The sequence below is a fragment of the Pelobates fuscus genome, chromosome 6, assembly GCF_036172605.1.
Source record: "Pelobates fuscus isolate aPelFus1 chromosome 6, aPelFus1.pri, whole genome shotgun sequence".
Classification (NCBI taxonomy): Eukaryota; Metazoa; Chordata; class Amphibia; order Anura; family Pelobatidae; genus Pelobates; species Pelobates fuscus.
The window spans coordinates 304009701-304029983 of record NC_086322.1 but is presented as its reverse complement, the minus strand read 5'-3'; positions in this window follow the sequence as shown (position 1 = coordinate 304029983).

Below are 20283 nucleotides of genomic sequence, written 5' to 3'. Positions count from 1 at the left end.
GTCTATAGCTTCCACCCAACGATAAGAGAAATTACAATCACTACTGCAAAATGGGAGCCTCCACATTAGCTCTATCACAAAAGGACAGACCAGAGGACGTTGGGATGGAGGCTGTGTGCACGATAAACACTACAGCAGGCTGAAGAGGTTGTCTAGACTCTAGACTGTCCCTTTAATTCACCTTGTAAGTGTCAAATTAATCTGTTTAAAAAGTTTGCATTTAAAATGTCAAGAAAAAAAAAACCTCACACATTCTACACGGTTTGCGTCGCCTTACAATGGCTTCTTATCTTCCACGTGTATGAAAATCGTGCGTTCAGTACTAACGTGTTTAATTGAACGCTCTCTTTCATTCCTTAAGAAATGCCCGATCAGCTCTTGGTCACTGGTTAAGTCATGACTCATTACCTTTCGAGTTTTCTCTCTGTGTTCGAGAACAGTTATTTATACACGTTTATCACGTTAACATCAAAGATATGCGTGTCTCGTAGAGAATCCGCTTTGAATGAACAATTCGCTATGAAATATATTTCTTTATTTTTTTCATGCTGCAACGTAAAGATAATTTCACTTGACAAAAGATTGTGTCGGTTTCGCAATGAGGGAAGCGATTCTACGGACGGTATGTTTAAATTCCAAGCTGAACACAATTTAATAATCAAAGGACTCCGTCCTCCCCGAACATTCCACAGGTTTTGCAGAAAACAGACCATGCACATTTTGAAATATTGGACAAATCACAGAGAAAATGTTCTTGTATTCCTGCATGTGTGACTCATGAAATGTACGATGTGCTGACTAAATCCTGGTCTAGGTACATTGTGCCCGACAAAAATTCCTATTAATGTATTATAGTTCAATATTATTCATGTGCGTGTATATGGCACTCCTAACTGGTGCTGTCTAAAAAGAGTGCGGTAAATCGCAGATTCTTAGTTCTGATCCTTTCAAAAAATAAAAAATGGGAATTTGGAAATGTGTGCTTTCCTGTGGTCACGTTCAAAGGGGCAAAATAGTGGAGGGGTGGGGCGGGAACCAAAAAGGAATCTGGTCTGGAAAATAGAGGGGGCACACGTGGGGCATGCACGTCTTAGCAATGGTGCTGCTGTCATATTTTGTAAATATACAAAATACAGATTAAGTACAGTGCAAACAAAAAAATACAGTTTTTAATTCTACACTGCTGCTTAAAATCACCTTTCTCAGCAAACAAATATGGGGATTCAGTTCCACCATACGGCCATATTGTGTTAAGCCTAGCACTACGTCAGAGCACCCCAATATCGGTGGAGAAGACCATGGCCAAACTCGGTAATGGTGCTGTCACTGCTATCACCTGAGAGTCCCCAAGCAGTAGAAACCTCTTTATAGGCGACAAAGGAGCAAACTCTTCTTGTAAACATGAAAAAGAGGATTCTAGGGCACATTGCTTACACTCCGCGTGGCGGCTGAGCTCTGTTCTGTGATTGTTAGAATGATAACACAATTATAATATAATGACACAAGGTATCAAATGCCAGCAGTGTTAAATGAAATATTATCTTTCTTAAAAATTAAACATTAATAATGTGAATCATAGCATCCCAAACCTACAAAACACATTGGCAGTTTTTAGATTTTCTAATTTTATCAGGTCTCTTTTTATAATCTTGTTTAATAAGATGTTCTACGTTTTTATATTTTGATGTTGACCGGACGCACTTCCAGCCATTTCTCAATTTTTTTGTCGTTTCCCTGCATTTTGATTTGACCTTTCATTCGAAGTTTGTTTGTGTCTGAACAATACTATTGTTATTCGTTTTGCGTTTGATATTTGTAACTGTGTTCTAACGACAAATGATATCTAATCCTCCTCTTTCTTTCATGTCAACAACATCGTTTCTTAATCCGTCCCAGCTTCACAAATGTTTACTGTGAAAATAAACATGTTCGCGAGCATGAAACAGCATTAGTTCTGGGCTTTAAGTTGCGTTTATTAATAAAATGAACAGATATCGTCCGTTTTATGGAACCGAGGTAAAAGGACTCAATAAAACAATATAAAAGAATTCAGTGTTTGTACAAAACAATTTGCTTCTTGTGAAGACATCTGTGTTCTTACAGCTCAACATATTACTAAACATGTATGACATACAGGAACAGTAGGTGGAAATGACCCTGTCCAAACAGCTCACAATCTAAATCGTAACTCCGAGATATAGTACATGGTCTATGATGTGATGTTAAATTACATTCAGTCTGGTTGCACCTCACCCATGAGGGGAACTCTAACACAATCGGAAAATCGTGCCTTGTTTGCACATCCAAATGAATGATTGATAGTTTTGATAGTTTTTGTTGGCAGTTTAACTGGAAATCGGGAGAGCAATTGTGACGAACTGAACCTCTTCACGGGTTCTTGGAGAGGCCTGATGGCCAGCCTCTTGCATCAGGACTATGGGCCCTGCAATATACCTTGCCCAATGCACTTTAAAAGGCTCTGTTCATGTACAGTATGTACTTTTGTACTCCAGAAAGAGAGACCGACTGTTAGCCCTATTCTCTGGAACTGTTTTGGGCATGGGACCACACGCACGGTGGGTCAAAAATAAGACTGCCAGGAAATTCCTGAACCCCTGAACTGATCTGGGTGATTTTTGGATATGTTGATCACCCATATCAGGGAATGTGGGGGTTTTGTGTGTTTTTAAGGTATTTTGGGGGATTTGTAAATATGTATGTTTTTTCTGTGCTTGGAGATAATTGGAATTCGATTAGTACAGTTCCTGATCCAATTATCTCCCAGGCACAGAAGAGGGATTATCTGATTTTGTATGGGAGTGTCCTGGACCTGAGAGCCAATGTGATTGTGCATTTATTTCTATTGTGGTTTACTCTCAGGTCCAGGGGGGAGTGCCTCTTGCATGGGGACTGTCATAAAAGGCCAGTTGTGGCTACCATTAAACTGAGATTCGTTTTACCCCTTCATGAAGTCTAGGCTCATGTTTGGGGGATTGGAGGGATTGCTATAATCATTATACCCCCTTGGATCACAACACTTGCACTTGTAAGAGCATCCTGCTTCGCTCTCTGGACTAGGAGAGGTCTACCCACTGGAAGCTGGATCCTAGTCTTGGGTCCAGTGTGGGTGGAGGACAGCGAGACCCCAGTCAAGCTGTGGCAGTTTGTGGGGTTTCCGGTGGTTATTGTGTTCCAGTGCAGTGCTTATGGTGCTCGCAAGTACTAGGAAACCGCGACTGACGGAGGTACCCTGTCGGGGTGCCAGGCGGTCCGTCACAGTAATTTAGGGAACCTCTCCAAGTTTGATGGAGTAAAGAGCTGTTGTAATAACTATAGTTTTGAAATGTTATATGTGATTGTTACAAAGACCACGCAAAATAGCCTGCTAGACTTACAAATCTAGGACCCGTTACTATACTTGCCATAAGCATTTAATGACACGTAGGGAATCTCTACTACAGTCACTATTGTTAGTGTTATATTGTTGTTATTCTATGCTACAAATATTAAAGTTTAAAGACCGGTAATAAGCAGAAAGTTTTAACATATCTCAGAGAGATGAATTGTACGTGGAAAGTGGACAAGACACGTTAGTGACTACAAACTCTCAATATATCCGACGTTATAATATTGAAGTAATAAAGCCTAGCGGTAAGAGATTTAAATCTCTGTCTGTGAAATGTTATGAAATGTTTCTGCTTTAGCAGTGTGGCGTGAAATTCGCAATTCTCCCATATATTGAATATGTCCCGACCCAGGAACGTATTAATGATGCTCTCCTATCTCAGCTATGTCCAAGTTTTCATTTCAGTAATTGCTGTTTAGTAATCATTTACCAGTAAGTACAAATCTGATTGAGCAAAATATGAGTTTACTTTATTTCTTAACTCCCTCTTTAAATTTAAACTTTGACTGTTGTGCCGTGTTCCGACAAGCCATCCTGCCCCACAAAGCTTTCATAGGGTCCCATTAGCAGCTGACCTCACGTATACACGGCAGCAACAATCACGTAAAAGGTTTGCCGTGACGTTGGCATGCGGGCATTTCCCTCTAATGGCTATTGGAGTAACTAAATAACCTCCCTTTGTTTAAATATACTGAGGGATTTGGGAAAGAGCGCAGGTAACTTTTTTCTTTGGTTTTTACTTTATGTATTGGGGCTGATATGAACTACGGTCGTTGCTGCCGCCCAGGAGTGATGGGAGTTTGAGCGCAGGACTTGTTATATGTATTTGCAGACAATGGTGATCCCCCATTAGACCACCAGGGATACAGCTCACCCTCCAATATCTGATACACTAGCAAAAAAAATGAAAATATATATATATTACAGATAACTATATACCAGTAGATAAATGTGCGTTATAACATTGACAGAGACATCGTAAGAGTATATTTTAATAAGATTATTTTGTCTCGTTTGTCTACTTTTTTCTACAGTGAGTTCTTTTATATGTAATTGAATCTTAAAATATCAACATTCTCAGCCTAACATATAAAATAATTAAGATAAATGACCCTTAAATTCAGTGCAATACCCTTCTTGATTTCTTAATTTCCAATGGAATGTACAAAATGTCTATGAAAAATGAGAAGGGGGTCAGGATGTGACCCGGATACTTGGGATTCACACTGTGTGTGGGCTAATTAGCCTTTGTCTCCCTTCGTTATCTGTATACACCATGTGAAGCCTTCACGTCCAGAATTTTATTTAAGACAAATATCGCTACTCCCTGTTTACAATTAACAAGGTTAGGAATGTGCACCAATAACCTCCATGGGTTTACCTGAATTTGTATTTTACTGATAATATAAAGAGCACTTACATTAGAGAATTACTGAATCCCAAGAGATTATACTGGAAAAATAAATAAATCCATTGGATGGAATTAATAGATGAAACCGCAAATTGCTAAATTATCCATATCCATAAAATATATAATATATATGCCATGCAAAAGAAACAGAAATGGGAGGTAAGTTGAGAAATGTCATTCTAATAACATACTCCCAACAACATCAGACTACAGCAGGCAAAATACATCAGGACAAAGGGATATCATGAAAATACAAACCCAACTTACCTCCATAAAGGGGAAGGCATAAGGGAGGGAAAATATTCTCCTTCTGTCATTACTAACGCTCAGATAAGAGCTAAAAAGAAGCGTGAGAAGGAGGACAGAAATAAAGAGTGTGAAAGGTATGTTCTCGTGACCAATGGGCTGACTGGAGAATGTCCGAAGGAGAGACGTCCTGAAGAGAAAGCCGATAAAGCCGCTGCCTCACAAACCGAATGGACTCCAAAACAGTGATCGACTCCAGTCAGAGATAAGGTTCATCTTATTCAACAAGCCAACATGGTTACTCAAACAGGTTGGCACGATTTAACATATAAAACAAGGAGTTGGCCCTATGAAAAATAATGTAGGGATGCATCATTAGAAACATAAGAAAAAACATAGTCTGAAAAAAAGTGATAGAAGACCGACGAGTAGTCAGATTTCATGTGACAGGAAATCCGAAAGGTAACTTCTCCAGGGAAAAAATAAAAGGGTGTCCACATCGAACGTTCTAATGTCTGAGACCCAATAACAAGAAACTAAACAAAGCAATAGGGTAAACTTTGCATATATCTGGCATAAAGAGGTATCATTATATAATCATTATCCGGCCAATTTCAATACCATGTTGACATCCCAACCCACATAAGTCTGCACACTGGGATTCCTACAACAAGGATATCAGTTGGCAAAATTGCTGACCTCATAAGATTGACCGAGTGGTAAGGTTGACCCATTGAAAAAAAGAGAAGAGAATATGTAAAAAATGGATTGTAAAGATATTGGAATCCCTCTCCAAACACCAACTGTTCCAGGCATTCCAAGCCGAAAGTTAGCCGCAACTGGTTCCCTGGGTCCAGGAATCCCACAACAAATCCTTAGTTGCCTGAGAAAGTCCCTCGATATGACAGGATCCCTGAAAGCATTTAAGACACTAGTTGAAGGTGGTCGTGGAGGATCAATGGCTCCAAGTTCCCTCGAGGATCCGTGAGGAGGATCGGTGTGGTGGTGATCCAGAGTGGCTTCCTGTACGACATCTCTAACAGAACTGGTTGACTGTCAAAGTGGGGTAATGAGCACCAGTGACACCTTCTGGTTCCGTGTGTGTTGAAGCACCTTCGCGATCATAGCAAAAGGGTAAACGCATAGGCTCCGACTTTCCACCACGTTTGAATAAATGCGTCTCCTGCCACACAGTTTGGGTCTGGGAGCCATGTGTAAAATTTGTAAACTTGGCAATTACTTCGAGATAGAAACAGGTTTATCGTGAAAGGACCCCAAATAAAAAGGAGGAGTGAAAATATGGATCTGTCCAACATCCAGTCACTCCTATATCTCCAATACCTGGAGGGCCAATTGGACACGCCCTGCAACTATTTGCACTTTAAAGGAAATGTTGCTTTGAAAGCAGAACTGATGAATATTTTTTGTGATCTCTGACAGTAGTAAAAACCCTTTCACTGTAATCTATGGGGGGCCGTGCACAGAAACAGCCACTCTAGCACTATAGTGTTAGGAATACATGTGTCTATGCCTAACACTATGCTAGTGTTCCTTTAAAGACCAACAAAGTAAGAAAATTAAACTTTCACATAAAAAAATAATTTTCAGTTTCTACGGTTTTGTGACAATTTTTTACCAAATGACACTATCAATTTGTGGATGTTCATGGAGATTTTATAGTTGCTGAATTGTACTTTTTTCATCACCAGTAATTCTGACAATTCTGAATTTGAAGAACTGTTTACCAATAAATTTCACTTACAGAGGTTAACCCAAACCCCCCCCAGTATTTAGGAAAACCAAAAGTATCTTCAATGTTCCATAACTGACACTTTGCGATGCCAGGACTCATGTTATCCCATTCCATGCCGATCTTAGTTATATCACATATTTTTTTTGGGGGTAGATGTTTTGGCCACGATGGAATCCTCAGTTAAGCCTGTTTGTTTAATTTAATCAAACAATGTATTTTTTTTTTTTTGTAAACAATCTATATTGATTATTTTTTTAATTTTTTATACTTCTATGTATTTATTTGGTTAAACAGCCACGTTGGGTCAGTCAGACACTACTGTTATCTAACCTGCAGGTTCACACAGAGCAATGTTAGGATGAGCAGTAGTTGATCAGATAACAGTATAGTCTGACCCGACATAGTCGCTCAGACAGATAAAAAAGGGAAATGTAAAAAAAAAAAAATCTAATTATTATATATTTTATGTTTTGTTAAAAATAATATATCTTTTTTTAAAAAAAGAATTGGAAATTTGATGACAATTATCTTATAAAACCTTAATATTTATGGATAATTTTTTTGGGGGGAAGGTATGTAACTTCATATCTGCCGGTTTAAAACCCAAAATGGCCTATAATTCTCCATAAACTAATTTGGACAATTTTGGGCTTATTTTCTAAACTTCAAACTGCATCAAATGAAAAATAAATTAAGGCTAAAATAGCTGACCAGGAAAAAATCTCCAATAAATTATCAGCTTGGCTATTTCTGTCTGAACATTAATATTTCAATTCACTTCATTTCGATTAACTTTCAAGGCCAATATTGAGAATGGTGTAAAAATATCAACATCTCACTGAAATGGGATGTTTACATTATCTGTTTTTTTTATTTTAAGGTGTGTTTACTCCTTTAAATATGAAAGCAGAGATGATTCGGATATGGGGAGACTGACTCAGGACCCTTGTAAACCATAACTATGTTACTGGCAGCAAAATGAGCATTTCCCACTTTTTTAACCCAAATGCTAGGATTTCGTAACTATAATGTGTCATCTTTCTTCAAATATTCATTTTGTAATTGTATCGATGGATCAGCTGAAGGATTAACCATTTTAGAGATTAATTTGGTTTCTCTACTTGATTCTTAGCCTACGCCGTAATGGAAGCATGGAGTATGACCCGCCCACTGCAGCATTGAAAAGTTAGGGAAGGGGGGTTTAAACAACGAGATTATAAAGTACAAGAGTTTTGGAGCATTTAGCATCGTAAATAAACAAGGATTGACTGACATTTCACACACTCTCTCCTGAGGCCCAGTGTGAGTGAATCTTTAAAACACACTCCCACCATAGAGTTTCAGGAACCAGTCTGTGTAGCCGACTGGGTACAGATTAACTCCCACTGCGTCATGCATTAGAACAGGGCATTAGGAATGGCTGGTGGGCCGATCGTAGTGTCATGGCAGCACTGGGAGTGTTATAAACCCCCAACTGCAATCTGTGTCGGGCGGACTCACCTGGACCCTCAAACGGACAAACGGCCACCTCTAGCTCTCCCGAAAAAATGTTATTCTATCCATAGAAATTCACATCTATTACAATTACAATATTCTTAATGTAAGCACTTTATTATAAGCTCTGTTTAAGAGATATAATTAATATATAACCTGTAATATAATATATTCATATAATATATATTTTATGGCTATAGAAGTTTTATAACTAATATGCACCAACCCTCGTACAGCAGGGTAGGCAATGTCAGAACCCTATTTGCTTGACCAGGCTGAACGCCACCCATCACAGAGACACACTAACGCATCGGCGTCTGAATTGCATGATATCTGCGTTATTTCGATTTTTATGAAAATCTTTACATTTGCTATAAATTCTGCTGGCATTATTTATGAATGACATTTTTTAATATTTCTTTTTTAGCACAATTACATTTGGCGCGGGCACTTTACAAGTTCAGATACAAATATAAAAATAAACACTGATCTGTGTCGATCGACTTACAGGGAAAATTCTGGTGGGAGTAGACTATCCCCGCAGGAAGCGAAGAGCCGCATATCGGAAAATATTATTTACAGAGAATGTATTAAATTATCTTATTATAAAGAAATCTACGTTAGAAAGTCGGTTAGAAGCATTTCTTTTTCCTAGAATCGTAAAATCTTATACATATTTTTAAAAACACTTCAATTGACAAATTAAATTGTCAGCAGTGCTTGGCCGGACAGTAAAATTGCCCAACGTTTTCTCTAGAATATTTCTCCCAATCCATGGGGACTCGAACATCTGGCTACACGTAATTGCATATTAGTAATTCTAAGTTTATTCAGGTTTAGCCAGCTAATTATACTCGCGTCAGACAATTCCAGGATGTTGTTGGCAGCCGACATCCATCTGGTGTCACTGTATAATGATAAAGGCAGGGCAAAATGCAAATGATCGACCTTAATGCTAGCAAAGCATCATGGGAACTGACATTCTACAAGAACTAGGGATCCATGTTTTTGGCCAGCCTTAGTTGGAAGGGACACGTCAGGCTTGGAATTACCCCCCACACCCCTCATGATTAATGAATTGTGCGCTCTGTTATTAGAATGGAACGTAAAATGAATTTATTACATCGCCAGCGTGTGTAAAAACACACAATTATTATCTGGATTATGATTGTTCGATTCTTGGAAAATTCAATTGAAACTATTAAAATGGGCTCATACGGCTGTTAAGTTTAGGGACCCCACTTGTAGGCAAAACATATTTCTAAAACAAAATGCCAAAAAACTGTATCTTTTCGGTAATAGACCATTCTTGTCCCCATTGTTTATTTTACTATATTGCACAGAACGGCTTCTGCATTTCCTTAATTGCAGTACACCTTTTACACACACTATTCATTTTTCCAGTTACAGTGCAGAAAAGCTCCCTGCAGTGGTTATGGTGCCTTCCCAGTGTAAGTAGTCAAACTATTTAAGAATCTGTGGTGTATCGGGCGCTGTTCACGGCCTCCTCTACAGCCCAGAAGCTGTAGCATTGAGCTAAGGCTGGTGGGGCAATCAGCATGGCAGGGTTTAGCTCATTGGAGCTAGTGGAAGCTCTTTCTAGAGGAGTAGACAACTAGTTGGACCCCAGCTCAGCTGTCCAACTACAGCATATAATATCCGCCAATAGCTGCAACCTATTAAGGTTTAACTTCCCCCTCTCCTCCGGTCACCGGCATTTGTTGGCAGAGCAGGTACCTGCCATCAGGGTAAGCAGGTGCCTTCTCTGCCTTACCTAGCACAACTTCGGGGGTCGACGCCTCCACCTTCGGGCGCTTTGATGATCGGCCCGTCACTGGGGGCCGCTCAAGAGCAGCTCAACCAGCGCTGCGGCCCCAGACAGGGGCACCCCACCAGGAAACATCCCAGTGGGCGGCACCAGCAGGCCGGTGTCCTAGACGCATGCCTAGTTCGCCTAACGGTTGCGCCGGCCCTGGATAGAAGTGCAAAAAATGTGATTAAATAAACAAACAAAACACAATAAGTTGTTCAACTGTGTTTATATGGTTTGACTACATTCCCAGGATCGGAACCATGGTACTCCTGGCACCATAACCACCGCAGTTGTCACCACCGTAGTGGTTATAATGCTTTGAGTTTTCTTTTAACCCCTAGCTAAGACCACCTTGTTCTCCATGAGGATAAACGTGGCAAAGTGCTATTATTGCAATTATGTTTTGGCCGTCTGAATGAATCGGTAATTTATTAATCCATTTCAGTACGATTATAACTGCTCCCTAAACATATTATCTAAGCAGCCTACTGGAAAGGTTTGCGAATACAGGAAAAAGGACATATTATCTTTTAGTGTGAGGGTGCACGGGTAGGAAATAATAGTTTGACTTCGATCGCTACAGGAATTTATTCACTAACAGATTGTGAGGAGCAAACAACCAACTTGCAAGATTTAGGCCAGAATTATTGTCTTTAGTAAATAAACCCCTGAGGTGAAGAGTCGGATCCATGTTACAGCAGGGTCTGTGGGAGAGAGGCAGACTGTACTAGAATCTGAAATATCCAGGGACTCCGCGGCTAATACCAACTGGTTTGATTGCTAGGGAGCTGGTGATAAGGGAGAGACAGGTATGTAGGCAGGAAGCGCTCCAAAAACAGGCAGTCAAAACGTGATGGGAAAATATATCAACTATTTCAAACCTTTCTGTCAAACTCAAACATGCAAATCTTTCGATTCCCTCAAATCCCGGTGCTTGTTTGACCGTCACTCTCTTAGATTGTAAGCTCAATCGGGCAGCCTCCGGGCCGGTAAGACAAACGTGTTGTTTCAGAATGAATTGTTTGTCTTTGTGTATCTATTGTACAGCACTGCAGAATATGTTGGTGCTATATAAATAATTGTAATTGTAGCAGTTATTACAGAACAATATATTACATATATAATTTGGCCCACACTGATTGCGTCACTTCGCACCTTGTTTGTTCTGATTAATTTCATGGAATCTCGGTTAGAAATTCTGCCTCACCAAACAAACATTCAGATGAAATTGGACTGCCCCATAAATCGAGTCTGATTTTGTTGTCGCACACAAGTCTAATGTTGATCATATCGCCAGAAGCGCTACAGAGCACTCATCGTGGACCAAGCTTCCAATAAATCTCCGATAGCTGCAATCGATCACTAATTACTGAGCAGAACTCGTCCGTTAGAGGTGAATTCTGGGAAATATTTCCCATTTATTGTGTATCCCCATGCACACCTGACCCAGCTCCACGTCAGAGTATCTGCTCAATCTCACGTGTTTATATATCACGCTGCCGTGTAATTTATATGTTCTGGTCAAGAATTCCGTGCAGCTTCAACTGGTTATTGGATTCTATGTAAAGACACTGCGTAAAATGTAAGGAATTCCGGCCCCCTTTTACAGTCTCCCATGTACTCCGCGGTTAACCCTGTGTGTTCCGGGAATAGTGCATACTGTCACTCTCACAATCCTCAACCAGCAGTGCTGACTGACAGTCATAGGAGCTGTACTTCAAAAATAGTGCGTGAGCTACGCGTTACCCTATGTGTCCCGTGTGGGAGATACGTGTTACCCTATGTGTCCCGTGTGGGAAATACGTGTTACTCTATGTGTCCCGTGTGGGAGATATGTGTTACCCTATGTGTCCCGTGTGGGAGCTACATGTTACTCTGTGTCCCGTGTGGGAGCTACGTGTTACTCTGTGTCCCGTGTGGGAGCTACGTGTTACTCTATGTGTCCCGTGTGGGAGCTACGTGTTACTCTATGTGTCCCGTGTGGGAGCTACGTGTTACTCTGTGTGTCCAGTGTGGGAGCTACGTGTTACTCTGTGTCCCGTGTGGGAGCTACGTGTTACTCTATGTGTCCCGTGTGGGAGCTACGTGTTACTCTATGTGTCCTGTGTGGGAGCTACGTGTTACTCTACGTGTCCCGTGTGGGAGCTACGTTTTACTCTATGTGTCCCGTGTGGGAGCTACATGTTACTCTGTGTGTCCCGTGTGGGAGCTATGTGTTACTCTGTGTGTCCCGTGTGGGAGCTAGTGTTACTCTGTGTGTCCCGTGTGGGAGCTACGTGTTACTCTACGTGTCCCGTGTGGGAGCTACGTGTTACTCTGTGTGTCCCGTGTGGGAGCTACGTGTTACTCTGTGTGTCCCGTGTGGGAGCTACGTGTTACTCTGTGTGTCCCGTGTGGGAGCTACATGTTACTCTGTGTGTCCCGTGTGGGAGCTATGTGTTACTCTGTGTGTCCCGTGTGGGAGCTAGTGTTACTCTGTGTGTCCCGTGTGGGAGCTACGTGTTACTCTACGTGTCCCGTGTGGGAGCTACGTGTTACTCTGTGTGTCCCGTGTGGGAGCTACGTTTTACACTACATGTCCCGTGTGGGAGCTAGTGTTACTCTGTGTGTCCCGTGTGGGAGCTACGTTTTACTCTACGTGTCCCGTGTGTGAGCTACGTGTTACTCTATGTGTCCCGTGTGTGAGCTACGTGTTACTCTATGTGTCCCGTGTGGGAGCTACGTGTTACTCTGTGTGTCCCGTGTGTGAGCTATGTGTTACTCTATGTGTCCCGTGTGTGAGCTACGTGTTACTCTATGTGTCCCGTGTGTGAGCTACGTGTTACTCTATGTGTCCCGTGTGTGAGCTACGTGTTACTCTATGTGTCCCGTGTGTGAGCTACGTGTTACTCTATGTGTCCCGTGTGTGAGCTACGTGTTACTCTATGTGTCCCGTGTGTGAGCTACGTGTTACTCTATGTGTCCCGTGTGGGAGCTACGTGTTACTCTATGTGTCCCGTGTGGGAGCTACGTGTTACTCTGTGTGTCCCGTGTGGGAGCTACGTGTTACTCTACGTGTCCCGTGTGGGAGCTACGTGTTACTCTGTGTGTCCCGTGTGGGAGCTACATTTTACTCTACATGTCCCGTGTGGGAGCTAGTGTTACTCTGTGTGTCCCGTGTGGGAGCTACATTTTACTCTACGTGTCCCGTGTGGGAGCTACGTGTTACTCTATGTGTCCCGTGTGGGAGCTACGTGTTACTCTATGTGTCCCGTGTGTGAGCTACGTGTTACTCTATGTGTCCCGTGTGGGAGCTACGTGTTACTCTGTGTGTCCCGTGTGTGAGCTACGTGTTACTCTATGTGTCCCGTGTGTGAGCTACGTGTTACTCTATGTGTCCCGTGTGTGAGCTACGTGTTACTCTATGTGTCCCGTGTGTGAGCTACGTGTTACTCTATGTGTCCCGTGTGTGAGCTACGTGTTACTCTATGTGTCCCGTGTGGGAGCTACGTGTTACTCTATGTGTCCCGTGTGTGAGCAACGTGTTACTCTATGTGTCCCGTGTGTGAGCTATGTGTTACTCTATGTGTCCCGTGTGTGAGCTACGTGTTACTCTGTGTCTCGTGTGTGAGCTACGTGTTACTCTATGTGTCCCGTGTGTGAGCTACGTGTTACTCTATGTGTCCCGTGTGTGAGCTACGTGTTACTCTATGTGTCCCGTGTGTGAGCTACGTGTTACTCTATGTGTCCCGTGTGTGAGCTATGTGTTACTCTATGTGTCCCGTGTGTGAGCTACGTGTTACTCTATGTGTCCCGTGTGTGAGCTACGTGTTACTCTATGTGTCCCGTGTGTGAGCTACGTGTTACTCTATGTGTCCCGTGTGTGAGCTATGTGTTACTCTATGTGTCCCGTGTGGGAGCTACGTGTTACTCTATGTGTCCCGTGTGGGAGCTACGTGTTACTCTGTGTGTCCCGTGTGTGAGCTACGTTTCTCATTTGATCTGCGTTTATAATGTTTTCCTAAACAAGAAGCATTCAGTATATTTATTTTTATTCGCAACACTACAGGCACCATAATCACTACAGCCTTTTTTAGCATAATTTGACATTTTACGTGGTCGCCTGCGCCCAGCGGTGGATCCAGGGACCACCAAGACAAGCACCCCATCTCCCCCAAAATAGAGCCAGTGGACATCCAGAAAATGTATAAAAATATCTATATAAAACCAATTATAAAATAGTGAGATAACCAGGAGAAGAGATTGTGCAGGCAAGCCACTACAAATGGGAAACACTCCCTGTATCCCTCCAAAAACCAGTGCACAAAGAAAACTGTATAGTAACAAAGTCAAAATACAGTGTAGGGCACTACGATCACAAACTGAGTGATAGATATAATTACCATATAGAAGATGAGCAAGAAAAAGAAAGGAACACATCATAGTGCAAACTTTAATTACAATAATTGATAAAACAAATTAATATGGGACACTCACAAATGTCGTGGCACAATTGAAACCAGTCAATATGTGCACAAGCGCTTTTGCCTCAAATAGGCTGATTCCCCGGGTATAACAGTCTGCAGTGGTAGTTTTCTGCATCCACAGATATTCCTTCACTGACCGTCAGTTGAATGGAACAGTTTTAACACCACCGGATGCTGAAACCCTTTCGGGGCTCAGGATCTGCTCAACGCGTTTCGTCTCTCTCTTCAGACTTCGTCACGCTCCTGTTCAATGTACCACTCAGTTTGTGATAGTGGCGCCCTACACTGTATTTTGACTTTGTTATTATACAGTTTTCTTTGTGTACTAAAAATATCTACATTTTCCTCCCCCTGCTGCGCTTTCATTGTGCGTCGGAGCCACAGTACAATGACAATCCTTAGACCGATCATACTCTTTTAGAACACTTCACTAGCACACCGGCTGGTGCGTGGAAGGGAATATGACGCCATTTCCCCTCTCTGTACACGATTTCAGCGGCTGATAAAGCGAACATAAAGCCAGCACCAGCAGGAAAAGCCAGATTGCTCTATAGAGCACAGCGAATCGATACAGGACCGCGCTCATTGGCTGAAATCGCTCAGCGGTCACTCTCAGTGAACCATTGCTTTGAAGTGATATCCGGTTCCTCCTGTTGGAGAAGACCAGAAGCAGTAGATGTGGTACTGGTGCCGGGAGAGACCCTGGTAAGTTGGTGAACCATTGCTAATTGAGCTGAAGTGGTTATGGTATTCGGAGTGTACCTTTAAGGGAAATGTATTGCTTTACCAGCAAACCAGCTCACCACACGTAAAGTATGTGCGGGTTGTGATCCGTTTTTCACATAATCGTTTTAAAAGCATTGTGAGATATGTTTTACCTTCTCTAAAAGAAAAACGTTGTTTAAACACTGCCAGGGTGTTTTGTTTGATGTAATCATTAAGATCTTTTACACAATATAACGTTTTAGAAAAAAACAACTTCTAAAAAGATTTTATGAAAAGCTTTGTATGTTATGTGTGTAATAATTTACCAGCTGCAATGAGGAATGTGAGCCGTAAAATGTGCCGGGGGAGGAGGGGGGTTTATTCTACAAAAACAGATCTTTTAAATATAATGCAGATACCTATCAGAATGACGCGTAAGAGCCGATATCCGCTTTGTTCTTAAATTCACTCCAAATTCACTGCACAAAGTCTAATAGTAAAAAAACATAGAAATAAAAACAAGTTTAGCTAATCATGGTAATTAATTAGGAGCGGAAAAATAATGAACTTTTGGCATTGATGGAATTAATGACATAAACAGTTATTTAGGATGCTTTTCGTTTTCATATCAAAGTATACATTTTTGATGTTTTTTGTTTGTTGTTTGTTTATATATAGTGTCTCCTCATTTTACTGCGTTGTTGAAAATGAAAACCTTTATTGGCCAATTGTAAATTGTAAAGAAGCAAGTTTAACTCTTTGTTATTAATTTAAACCAGAACTGTGAAAATTGATGGAAGAAATGCAATTCCTAACTCAATGTATATTTTTTTATGAAGCGTTGTGTTTTTTTTTGTTTTTTTTATTTCTTTAACTCGACTCATTTTCCAGATCTTGTTTTAGATTTCCTTGCCACTAGCCAGTAGGTATTGGGTACATTTTCCAGGCGTTGAGATGGACGCCCTCTGCGGAGAGGTAACGATCTGTTTATTACTTTTTTTGATGATTTGCAAACAGGTCACATTTTAACCGAGTCAACAATTAAATGTTACTATTCTGAATAAGCTGTGCTGAGTTTGGTTTCTACTTCAGTACACAAATCTTTTTATAGCTAATATTTTTTTAATCTCATTTTATTCTACTTGACGGCGGCCATGGTGCGCTATAAACTAGCTTAGTTTGAATATACTCACTTAATCTGACGTACTCTAAATATTTACTGGAGTATTAGACCATGCGCTCGCTAAAGATGAATTCTGTAGTGCGTCTCCCAAAAAGAAAAACATTGACCTTATTACTAGTGTGGGGGTTGGACTGACCCTATTCACTGTGTAACGAACGTCTACAGTAATCCAGTCACTGTGACATGTCCTATGTCATAAAACCAATTGAATGAGCGATTAACATATGTGAACGTGTCGTCTGTGTATAAATTAGACAGATTTAATCCATACAGTCAGAATATTGGGGAATTTCAAAGTTGTTGTTTTTTTACTTTCTGGATTTTTCAGTGCACAATAAAATAAATCAGGCTGTAATGGCCTTTCAGCAATATGATATACGGCAAGAGAAGTTCCAATTTATATCAGGATGTGTTAAAACTTGGAAAAAAACTAAAAGTAATATATATATATATTTGTGTACGGGATTATGGAAGGGGCGCACATTAAAGTGTGTGTAGTTTTTCATATGTAAGAGTCGGTTGAGGTGTGCCGAAACCGACGCGAGGTTAGGCCTGCAAAAGAGGGCCCACCTGGATATAATGATATGAAAAGAGGGTGTGGTGGGAGGGGAATTTCCGGAATCGACGAAGACAGGTAAGCAGGGGGTTTGCTGGGTTTATATAGGCCATAAATCCCTCCCACAACTTCAGGCATACGCCTTCTATATATATATATTTATAGCTGTGTGTCTTAAGGCATAGATGCTAGTATAAACATAAGGTCATTCAGCGAGATATTGCTTTACTTCATTAATGAAAGAACAATCACCCTAGCATTGGCTTTATATACAGAGTAAATGCCCAATTTGAGCCCTCAATTTATTCAGATTAAACAAAGCCAAGAAAACATTAAGGAGTGGTGGTTGGTGCACAGAATAACGGACGCAGAATGCCTCAGGTAGTTGTGCAGACTGATGAGACGGCTTGCTAGTGAGAGTTAGAATATGTCCTGGATTGGGAAGACCTCCGCTTCAGATATGAGGGACAGTCCTGTTCAGGGAGCTTCAAAGTGCCCAGGAATATTTTTCTGCCGGCTCCAGGCTCCGACGGGAACCCTAGTACAGTGTCCACTGACCCCAGCATCTACGTTGCCCAGGTTGGAATCACGAGTGAGTCCTTTGGGGGGGAATTCTCCCAGGTACTTGGACTCTGCCTTGAGGGGGGCCCTTCTGTGTTCAGGGGCCTAGATTTCAACCCCCGCCAGTCCAAGGGGAAGAAGATGGAACTCGCCAACAGCCCTGTCAGTGGAATCCTGCTGAGGAGGTTGGCAGCCACTCCCAGTCGGGTCCACACTAGGCCTCACTGTCCAAGAGATCTCCAGGCTAGCCAAATGCTACCACATTGGATACTTTAGACTTAAAATTGAAATTCACTTAGAATTTACTTTGAATTCCCCCCATTTCTAACTTTAGTAAAAAGCTCCAGTAGAATTATCCGTATAGACTGAAATAAATTAATTTGCAATTTTTGTTGAACCTTGAAGATGATTGTAAACATGTGCGCCTGTAAACTGGTCCAACCACAAATGCACATTCTGTAGATTCACCGCACCGAATGCTGATAATGAGGTAACACTTAACCAAAAATAACTTCTACGTGAACAGCATTCTGAACAATGTAGAGATCAAAATACATTTTATTAATCTTTAGAAGTCCATTGGAGCCTTCCGAATCTACACAGGGGCAGTGCCATCCCCACTAAATTGGCACATTGGATTTTCGTTGTGCTGCTGCTGGCCCTTTAACTTCCAGAGGAAGGATTTGTACTTTAAAATTGGCACTTCGGATGCAGTCGAAGTGCCAAAGTCATCGAAGTGGCCGCCATTCGAAAACCGAACATGTAGCGGCGGCCATTTTAATTTGGTCGAACGCGGTCAGCGATGCGTGCCACTGAATCTATGGAACTAAAATCGGCTACGCATTTTCACGAACACCGCTGACCCTTACCTTCTCAGGAACTTCAACGCTTCGGCTGGAATCGAAGTGCGTTCGACAATTCGAACACACTGTTAGACTGGGATATTTGCACGAACGGCCTCGTTCGTGCATTCGAATGCATTCGACATTTTTCTCTGTGAAATTGACCAACCGCACAGCCCAACTCTATGGAACTCTTTTTGGGCATGAAAAGGTGCTTGCGATCGGTCAAAGGTGACTTATAACTATCTCCCGAACGGCTGAACTGAGTTTAATGATTTTTGGGTATGTTTGTATTTGGAATGTGCTGATTAAGAATATGTAACTTTTATTAATATTGTATGTATAGTTTGAGAGTTATGAAAGTTGGGTAAAAAGTATGTTTTAAACTGTACGGATAATTGTGTTACCTCTCAGGCTAAGGGGAGGATGTGTGTGATGTAACCATTGTGTGATTGGCTAATGTATAATTGTCTGTGGGCGTCTCCCTTGCATGGGAGAATTGCATAAAAGCAGAGTGTGTGTCATTAAAAGTCAGTCTTGTTCCAGCATTAAGCTTTGGCGATACCAGCGATATTTGCTCCTGTGGATTATTGGAGTTATTCTGCTATTGGGAAAAGGACGGTGATACTGATTACCACCGTCACAATTTTAATATAACATTTACACTATATTGTGTCTATTTTATGCTTTCTATGTACCACAAGTTAAAGAGTTTAACAAGGTAACGTATACACGTATATAGTTTATCTATCAAGAGCTCAACTTAAGGTGTAGGTTTTACTTCTACCACTTCACAGATTTCGAATTGTGTGGGTATTCCATACAAGTGTATAGAGCTGCTTACTTTATTCACTTAAGCCCTTTTTGTATACAGACTCCTTCCAAAAGGAGGTGTACCTTGTTTGAATTATGTGGCTACTACCAGCTTACACTGATAATGGAATTTAATGTTACAAGAAATAGATAGACTCCATGACAGCATATTATTATATTTACAGCTGTGACCATAATTCGGCTTCTCAGTAACTGCTGAAGTCTGGGAATCTCTTTGGGTTGAAGTCATTTTCTGCAGATGTAAGGAAAGAAAACACAAAAAGTCTCCCTCTTCGAACCCGAAACCAGCTCGAATGACTTGATCAGCCGCAGTAATGTAACGCGGGAAGGTCCTGGTGAACAGCCAGGCTATTTAAAATGTGCCTGACACAAAAAAAGATGCTGTCATTTCTAGGGAATATCACTTTATGTACACAGTCAGTTTAGTCATGATAGAAAATAAATAGATTTAATTTCTTGGATGATTTCATGGTATTTGTGCTGGCCTTCATCCCAAACCAATCCTGCAGGAATAGCACCAACAGGAAGAGTTGTGCAGCTCACAGATCTGACTTTACTGCTTAGTTTTACAAACATAGCAGAAATATAGGGAACGTTCTATCTAATCCTGGAATGTTCACGGAACTAGTAAAAGTCTAAAATTATACCTCCCTGAAGGCGACCTTGTAATTTACATGTTGACATTCGACTGTGGTATAAAATCTAATAAAGATCCTATTTATATATTTATAGTCTTTTTTTTTTTTTTATAATATTCATAATATAGTATTCCGTTATGATATTTTGTATTAAGTGCAGGCTTATATATATCTCTTAAATGTATTGTAAATAAATAAAGCTAAATATGTGCAGGATAATATTGTAATCAGCACGTTTTACCTTTTGTGTGATATGGGGAAGGGGTATTCTGTAATGGTTAATCGGTTTTCTTGCACCAGAAATTTTACTTTTTTTTCCCGTTCATTTGTTTTTCTTTAAAATGTGAAGAGCGAATGCGCACAGCTAGGGGTGCA